Raw genomic sequence first — 9,368 nt, forward strand, 5'->3', positions numbered from 1 at the left:
TAGCTCTAATAAGCAAAAAGGGTGCATCCCAAATGCTCAATAAGCAATACTAGTGCTCTATTTCAGCTACAACGTACCATAGCCTAGGCATTACAAACAAGATTTGCTAGTGGTAAGAAGGAGCCTAGCTGCCCAGGGTGAACTATTCAGAATGATTTGGCATGTATTTCATAAGGCTAACTTCACATGAAGTCCCGCAAAGGACTTATACTCCATGCCTATGCAAGATCAAGCATGGCCTGAGACTCCCAACTTTGTTCTAATTTATGCTTTGCATTATGTTGGTTCTATCATACAGCCTTCTATTATTTAGACATGGTGTTAAGTTGTGTCCATAGGATCCTTTGCTACTTTATGTCACGTTTTCCCTGAAGGCATATAATCATCTGTTCTTAGAATCTTGTACCACATGGGCACATGCCATGGGTGTCTCCCAGTGAAATTATTGGTTCACTGTTTCCATAGAAATTGATACTATTAAACAGTTATACATGGGTAATGTTTGGGTTCAGTGTCCAGTTGCACTAAACCCATTAAGGTGATGAGTCCAGTGCAATTGAATACTAGACCTAAGCCAAGTTCATTACAAATTTAGATAACACTTTCTTATTTTTAGTGGCATGAGAATTCTACTCATATTTTCATTTATTTTTAATAATTCAATAGTTGGGGAAGATGGAGTAAAATGAAACTTTTTCTAAATTATACCATCAAGTTCAAGTATAAGTTCATCCTCTACCCTGGTTTGCAATACCATTTATTTCACTGATCTGTCATCTTCTAGCTTATTAATGGATTTTCTCTAAAAATCAGAGGTTTCTATCAACCTCTCAATAATTGTCATGTGTATCACTCATGTTCCTGACCAATCATGTTGGTGACCCCAACGCATCTCAAATATAAAATTTGGCTTGATTTGACTGTACGAATTGGAGTTTTGTTCGGTTTTATTGTTGTGGTCCTTTGATTTACACACTTTGCTTTTACACATGGTTGGTTATGAAGATAGGAAGGGAATGTGTTTGATTAATTTTTTGATGGAAGCATTATTTTTACGGATTTTATTGTTCAGTTTTTTTATTATTACAACAAAATCTCACAGTATTTTCTTTGCAAACTTAGGTCAACATAAATCAAAATAAGAAAAAAAAATATTTCACCTACACGGCTACACATCTACACCTATTACAACTCAAAACAAGGTTGTTGTGAAAATTCTGTAAGGTTTTGTTGTATTCCTAAAAATTCTCTTTTCTCTAACTTCATATTTTGCACAATTATTATTCTTTTATAATTATTTCTTCCTATTTCCCCTCCCTTGTGTATTTGATCGTATTCACAACTATGAGTTTTTAAATTAGTCAGGAATTTGATAGTAACTTTATAATTTTAAAGACAAAATAAAAAATTAAAAAAAAGAACTTTGTAAAATTTTTTAGTATTAAAATAAATAAGTGTTTTTCCTTTAAAAAAAGAAAAAAAAAAAATGAAAGGCGTGTGGGCTTAATTAAACTTGGGCTTAAACTTTTATACATTAATAAATTGGTATAAACCGATAGTTCTTTTCAAAAAAAAAAAAAACCGATAGTCCTTATTTCCTTTGCTCTCTCCATCTTAGGGGGTGTTTGGTGAGTGTTTCTAAACAACAATTTTTAGTTTTTAAACAACGTTTCACGTATTTTCATACACTTTTTCACCCACACATATTTTCACAAAAGTTTTTAAACACCAATTTTCAGTTTTTAAACACATATACCAAACGGACCTTTAATGTCTATATGTTTTTTTCAATTAAGGTTGTACTTTTCTGGTCCTCAAAAAAGTGAAGGTTGTACTTTTCTGGTTGGTTGGCACGTCAAAGAGTAAATGAATGGAGCACGACCTGACACGGTCATTGACTCATCACCATCTGAAATTATGAACCAATTCAATGCTACAATAATGCTACATTGCTACCGCTAACCACTCTAATTGGATGCTCTTGGAATATAATATTATTGGGTGTATTGGAAAAAGGTGGTGCGGTGATCTTTCCCTTTAAATTTATGTTGAGATTCCATCGTGAATTTAACATAAGAGAGAGCATTACCCCATAATAGGTTGGAGGAATTTTTCTCAAAATTGATTTGGAGGTAAACTTTATTCATCTTTTTGTGGGGTCTTTTCCTTTGGCATGGTTCCCTAAAAATTAAATTTATGATATAATCTATCATATATGTGAGAAGAAAGATTATCATGCTACTATATTCAGAGAGAACCCAATAATTCTCTTTAGCAAAAAAAGATTTGAACTCTAAACGTTTCGGTTAGAAATACTAACGAGTGTCTTGAGCTAAAAGGTTCTTTGTTGTAAAAATCATTTTACTTTTACAAGTTTTAAATAAAGCTGCTCTACAATCAAAATGGTCCTCTATATTATACTTCTTCTAAAGTGACAAATCACCCTTAATGTTCTTGTTGATCGTTATACATATGGTGTAAGCAGCCAAATTGGCAGTCAATTGAATATAAAAAGAACAAAGTTTGACAATAAACTTGATTGAAACCTTATGCTAGAATCAACAATAAAAAAATGACATATGTCTTGATCATGTCCAACACATGACTTACTAAACCACAATTAAGTGATTGTATACAATCAACTATTAAGGATCCAATCAAGTTTGTAACAAAACTTTATCCATATAAAAGACCGTTTTCAAGAATAACATTAATAAAATTTCACTTTAAAAGAAAAATTAACAGGATTTGAATATGACCTGAAAATTACTCTCTACCCAATAATTTTTTTATTTATATATTATTTGTTATAGATGAGATTAGATTAAAAAAAAAATCACTTAGTGTGATCTATTTTATATTCCACAGACTAGTAATTACAATATGTCATGTGTGCATATATATATATATATATATATAAAAGATTGTATGACAAATTAGATTTGTGGAGTATAAAATAAAACACTTTATTACTAGAATATAGATAATTTTTATTGTGAGAAGCTCATTTTTTATTTACAAAAAAAATTACAAATTGAGTTAATTTGAACCACACAAAATAATTATACTAATAGACAAAAAGATTTGGTTTTTTGGTTTTGTCCATATAGAAATATTGTTGTACTTGCATCAACAATAAAAAAATATTCTTGCAAACTCGATTTTTTATTATATACACAGGCCAAACACACGCAGTCATAGTCTCATACACAGAGAGAGATGGGAAAGGAAGGTGGTTGAGAAGAAGCACTACTTCCATTGTTTGAGACAAAGGAAGCAAGATTTAGAGGTGCATATAAGGTGTTTGCTTCCACAGTGTTTGTTGGTATATGTTTGATATGGGTTTACAGATTGACACACATCCCAAGAGCTGGAGAGCAAGGAAGATGGGCTTGGATTGGTATGTTCATGGCGGAGCTATTGTTCGGTTTGTACTGGATATTCACTCAGTCTTGTCGTTTTAAGGTTGTTTACAATTATCCTTTCAAAGAAAGACTCTCAAACAGGTTATAGCTCTCTCACTCTCTTACACTAACGTGAATATAAATATAGTAGCAGGGTTTGGCTGTATATGGTATTAGTTTATCTAGTTAAGGGCGAGAAACTAATGCAATTTCATAGCTACTTTCTTTCATTGTTTTGTTTAGCTTTGTTTCTTGTTTTTAGAAGGATTTTTATTTTTTAATTTTTTTTCCAAAAAATAAACCATTCCATATTAAGTTGGCAACCCATTTCGAAAGGAGACACCTATGATATTCAAATTTCTCATTTTTCATTGTAACTATTGATTTATCATTTTCATAATAAAAGATAATCATGTAAATTTGATGAGGTTTCAAAACTTTTGAGGCTACAAAAAGGTTGGAAACATGAATTTAAATCTTGAAGAAATTATGGGGGTGTTTGGTACATGCACTTAAAAACTGAAAATTGTTGTTTGAAAACATGTGCGAAAATACGTATGGGTAAAAAAGTATGTGAAAATACACGTAATGTTGTGTAAAAACTAAAAATTGTTGTTTGAAAACATGCACCAAACAACCCTGTAACGTTTCTGGATTATAAGAGCCGAGAACAATATTTGAAAAGAGCATAACCATAGTTGTATTCTTTTTTTCCCTGGAAAAACCAAAGTTGTATTCTTATTGTCGAATAAGGACAAGAAAAAAAGAAAGGAACAAATGTTGTGTTGGCCCTATTGGGAGTTAACAATCTCAATTCTTATTTTAATAGATCAAATAAGTCCTTGCTCTGTTTCTTAGAATACATTTTAATTTTCTCGGATACACTCAAATTTTTTTTTTTTTGGTCATTTTGTTCCTCAATATACACTTTTGTGGCATGTCACAGATACAAAGACAAATTACCGAGTGTTGACATTTTTGTGTGCACGGCAGACCCCAAGATAGAGCCACCAATATTGGTGATCAACACCATCTTATCAACTATGTCTTACAATTATCCACTTGACATGTTAAGTATTTATATTTCTGATGATGGTGGGTCGGAGACTCCGAGTTGACGTATTATGCTCTCCTTGAGGCCTCTAGTTTCTCTAAGCATTGGATACCTTTTTGCAAAAAATTTAATGTTGTGCCAAGGTCCCCGGTGCCTTCTTTGCCCAACAAATTGATGTTCAAGACAAAATATATGCCCAAGAATGGTTGGCTTTGAAGGTAAGTTCATAATATGTTTACTTAAGAGTAGTTCTAGTACCACATAAATTACTATAACTTTTGTCACAATTATCTTATGTGTCAGACTGTCATTAGCTTCTTGTCACTTTCACGTAAACCCACCGTTTTTTTTTCTATCATTTACAGTCTGCCACGCATGGACAGTTGTGGCACAAGTTACACCATTTTATTTGGTCTTAGAGTTTTTCGTTTAGTTAGGCTAATTTTTTTCTTTTTGAGAGAATAGTTAGGCTAGTTTGATCAAGTTAAAGTGTACCAAATTTTATGGCTAAAATATATTTTACTCCCTTTATTGTCATTTTAGGTTCTCAAGTTTCAAAATTTGCAATCAATCACATTGAAGTTTGAACTTTCAAATTGCTATGAATTTGGAAAATACTTAGGTATTTTCGGAATATAATAAAATGGTACTTCATTTTCTCACATTCGTGGTAGATTCTACCATGAATTTAATGAGTGGACTTTATCATGAATATGAAAATAGGGAATACTATTCACCGTGCTTTGGGAATTACTCCTTGTTAATGGGTACCATTAGGGAATTTGTTAATAGATCATTTTATGAAAATTTTAATACCACTTTTATGAGAAATATAAAAAATTGTCAAATGAGTTAGTTATTTTTTCTTTTCTCATAAAAAGTTTCTAAAAATAGTTACTAAACCAATGTCTTTAGAGCTAACTTTTCTTATAAAACTTATACATTAATAATTTGAAGGATTCAAATGAAAAAAATATATTTAGGGGATTAATTGTTGATGGGTCCAGTTAACGGATGCCCTTAGGGCATTTATTAATAAACAATTTTAGAAAAGTTTTAATAGAACTTTTATAGGAAATAAAAAATAAATAAAAATAAAAAAGTTGTCAAAAATTCAAGGGTTTGGCTTACCTTTAGTACTTTTTTAACTGAAATATTCTTTTATTTTAATGAAAAACTGTCACATCATTCATTAACTTAATAAAATGTGAAGATTAAAACCTACTACCACTTGTCATTGTTATTTAAAACAAAATGAGATGTTCAGTTAAAAAAAATTACTGGAGGTGTGGGTTTTAGATAGCTCAACAGGTAAAGTCTTTGATGGTTGAATAAGATATCTAAAGTTCAATGCCCCTTACATCAAAAACTAATTGCTGTCTTGATCTAATGATAAATAACTATTATTAAGAGTGGACGCTATAGATTGAAACTCTAAAAAAAAAAATATTGGAGGTAAGCCAAACCCAAATTTTTTTTTTTTTTTCCATTTCCCATAAAAACTTTCCTAAAATAGTTCACTAACAAATACCCTTATTAACTTTTCCCATCGTGGGTTTTGGAATTCTAGGACCAAATTTAAAAGCAACATCAATGTTAGAGAGATTAAAATGTATTTTAGCTTAATTTTTTATCCAAATAATACCCTTAAACCTTTACATATTTTTGTTGGTCCATGTTTGACAAAAAATTCCTATAATTAAATAAATTCAGGGAAAGTTTGCTTAAACACACTGCGTGAAAATTTAAATGACTATATAATAGTTGGCATTTGCTTGGATCATTTAATCGGCTATTTGATGAATGGTCATTGACTTCCTGTGATGAAAAAAATTGACTGATGATATATATATATATATATATATATTTTTTTTTATTTTTTATATTTTATTTATTTTATTTTTCTTAAAGAAACTATACAAAGAAATGGAAGACGTACCGGATTGAGTCAGCTATTGAAATGGGCAAGATTCCAAAAGAAATAAACGACCAATACAAAGGATTTTCAGAATGGAATTCTAACGTGACAAAGCAAGATCATCAGTCGATTGTGCAGGTAATTCTTGTATGCTTGTTTATAATAAAATTCAATTTATGTTTAGTAATGCATGACACTCAAATTCAATCTAAGGCTAAATTATTCCAATGAACAATTCTTCACCAAAATTTCAAAATTCACTTTTTTACAAAAGTTTTATATATTAAATTTTATATATTTTTTATATTTCATACAATATTTTCCATTTTTAGATAATAATTGATGGAAGGGACAAAAAGGAGGAGGATATTGGTGGACAACGATTGCCGACATTGGTGTATATGGCACGTGAAAAAAGACCCTAGTGGCCTCACAACTTCAAAGCTGGAGCTATGAATGCATTAGTAATCTATCAAATTTTGTACATGAGTTTTTGGGTAGAAGTTATGCTTGGTATAACTTTTGTTAATGATACATCATCCAATAACTTTCTATTGAATTTAATTTTTTACAATTTCATAGTTAGATTAATTTTTTCCATTATATACCCTACATTCTTGCAAAATATCAAGATGATCAAATATCAATAACTATTTTGTTTACAAAGTTTTTAAATTCTAAGTTTTTTGAACATTAAAAGTATATGCAAAATATGAGTTTATAAATGAAAAAGTAAATAATATTTAATTAACATAAAATTTGATACGTGTATTAAGAACATAGAGAACATGAAATCCATCAATTATATTTTCAAAATATTAATCTAATAAAAAATTAAGTATTGTAACATTAAAAAAGAGTTACACCAGTTACTTTTAAAACATGTTCCTTAATTTCTCTTTTAACGTATATGTTGCTAATGTGAAATAAAAATAAGCACATAGAAAGAAAAAGTTTGTTTAATTTGCAAGCAAGTGATGCAATGATCAATGTAAGTATTTGTGACCATGTTCACTTGATAATGTTATTGATTTATTATTTCCTAGTATTTTGAAGAAGGTCATTTCTAATGTGCAGATAAGAGTATCATCAGATATAAGCAATGCTCCATTCATCCCCAACTTGGATTGTGATATGTATGTAAATGATGCAGACACAATACAAGAGGCACTATGTTTTTCCATGGATGAAAAGAGAGGTCATGAGATCTCTTTTTTGCAGTTTCCACAAAATTATGAAAATATCACCAAGAATGATATTTATGCATGTTCTTTTTCAATTGTAAACAACGTGGGTAATCTATGATCATTCCTTTGTTTCCATGAAGCGAAAAGTATATAGATCATTTGGTGGACTAACATCCTATAAATCTTGGTTAAATATGAAGATTGACCTTGCTGGTCTAGGTGGATATGGTGCAACTCCATATTGTAGCACTGGATGTTTCCATAGAAGAGAGAGTCTTACTGGAAAGGTGCACCCCAAGGATTATAGTGGAGAATGGATTATAGAAGCCAAAAATAATACAGATAAAACTGTCAATGAATTGGAAGAAGCATCAAAAGTTAGTGCTAATTGTAGCTATGAAAGGGACACTCAATGGGGGAAGAAGCTCTCTCTCTCTCTCTCTCATGTTTGTGGAACTTTTAATCTTGAAAATGGTGATTGTGAATTTGCAGATGGGACTAATTTATGGATGCCCAGTCGAAGACCTGTTAACTGGCTTGGCTATCCAATTAATGTGGGGATTGGAAATCACTTTATTATAATCCAGAGAGAGGCATTTTTGGGTGTTGCTCCAACTACCTTAGATGTAGCTCTTATTCAACACAAGAGGTGGTCTGAAGGCCTGTTTCAGATACTTTTCTCCAAGTACTGTCCTTTCATATATGGACATGGCAAGATAAAGTTGGGTGCCCAAATGGGATACTGTATTTTACTTTTTTGGGCTCCAATGTCATTCCCGGCACTCTATTATGTGATTATTCCTCCTCTTTGCTTGCTCCATGGCATTTCCTTATTCCCTCAGGTTTATCTTTTTACCTTTCTTTTCTTATACAATAGATTAATACATAGTAGACCTCATAAAAGTAAGAATTCATGCGTATCACAGTATCACATGCAAAATTTGAAACACGGGTTATGCACCTTCAATGGCTCACTGATTATTAAACACACAAAATTTTGTTTAAATGCAAGTTTATGTTTAGTCTAGGACTAAAACATGTGAGCAAGAACATAGCAATAGGTCAAGCAGAGTGAATAGTGTTTTTCAAAGACCTTATATATACTAATTTCATAACCTAATCTTTCCAGGTTAAAAGCCTATGGTTCCTTCCCTTTGCTTATGTTTTTGTAGCCGATAAAGCTTGTGGTATAGTAGAGGCTTTGTGCTGTGGTGATACACTCAAAGCTTGGTGGAATTGGCAACGAATGTCAGTGATACGAAGAACTACTTCATACTTTTTCGGGCTTATTGAGAATATTAGAAGGCAATTAGGCCTATCGAAGACAAAATTTGCCATCACAGCTAAGGTGGTTACAGAGGATGTATTGAAGAGATATGAGCAAGAAGTCATGGAGTTTGGAAGTTCAACTATCATGTTTACGATAATAGCAACATTGGCATTACTAAACCTCTTCAGCTTAATTGGGGGAATCAAAAAGATTGTTCAAAATTTGGAGTTCAATGCCTTAGACCAGTTGATCATACAACTTATTCTTGACTTACTACTTGTGATGATCAACATACCAGTGTACCAAGCACTCTTCACCCGCAATGATAAAGGCCGCATACCATCCTCGATTTTGTTCAAGTCTATTGTTTTAGCTTCGTTGGCTTGTTTGATGCCTATAATTTGACACAATTTACGATTATGTAGATCATACAATCTAAGTAGCCTTGTGGTATGTTAGCTTTTCCTTTAATATAAGACTTTGTTAAGTTTGTTTACACTTTGAGACTTGACTGTTATTAATAGATGTTGCAGAC

General features: G+C 31.3%; 1 pseudogene; it reads left to right on the plus strand.

Moving 5' to 3' along the window:
• The first annotated feature begins 491 nt into the window (after window positions 1–491).
• Window positions 492–9,368, plus strand: LOC126695741 (cellulose synthase-like protein E6; annotated as a pseudogene).

The sequence above is a fragment of the Quercus robur genome, chromosome 8 (assembly GCF_932294415.1).
Source record: "Quercus robur chromosome 8, dhQueRobu3.1, whole genome shotgun sequence".
In the NCBI taxonomy this organism is placed as follows: Eukaryota; Viridiplantae; Streptophyta; class Magnoliopsida; order Fagales; family Fagaceae; genus Quercus; species Quercus robur.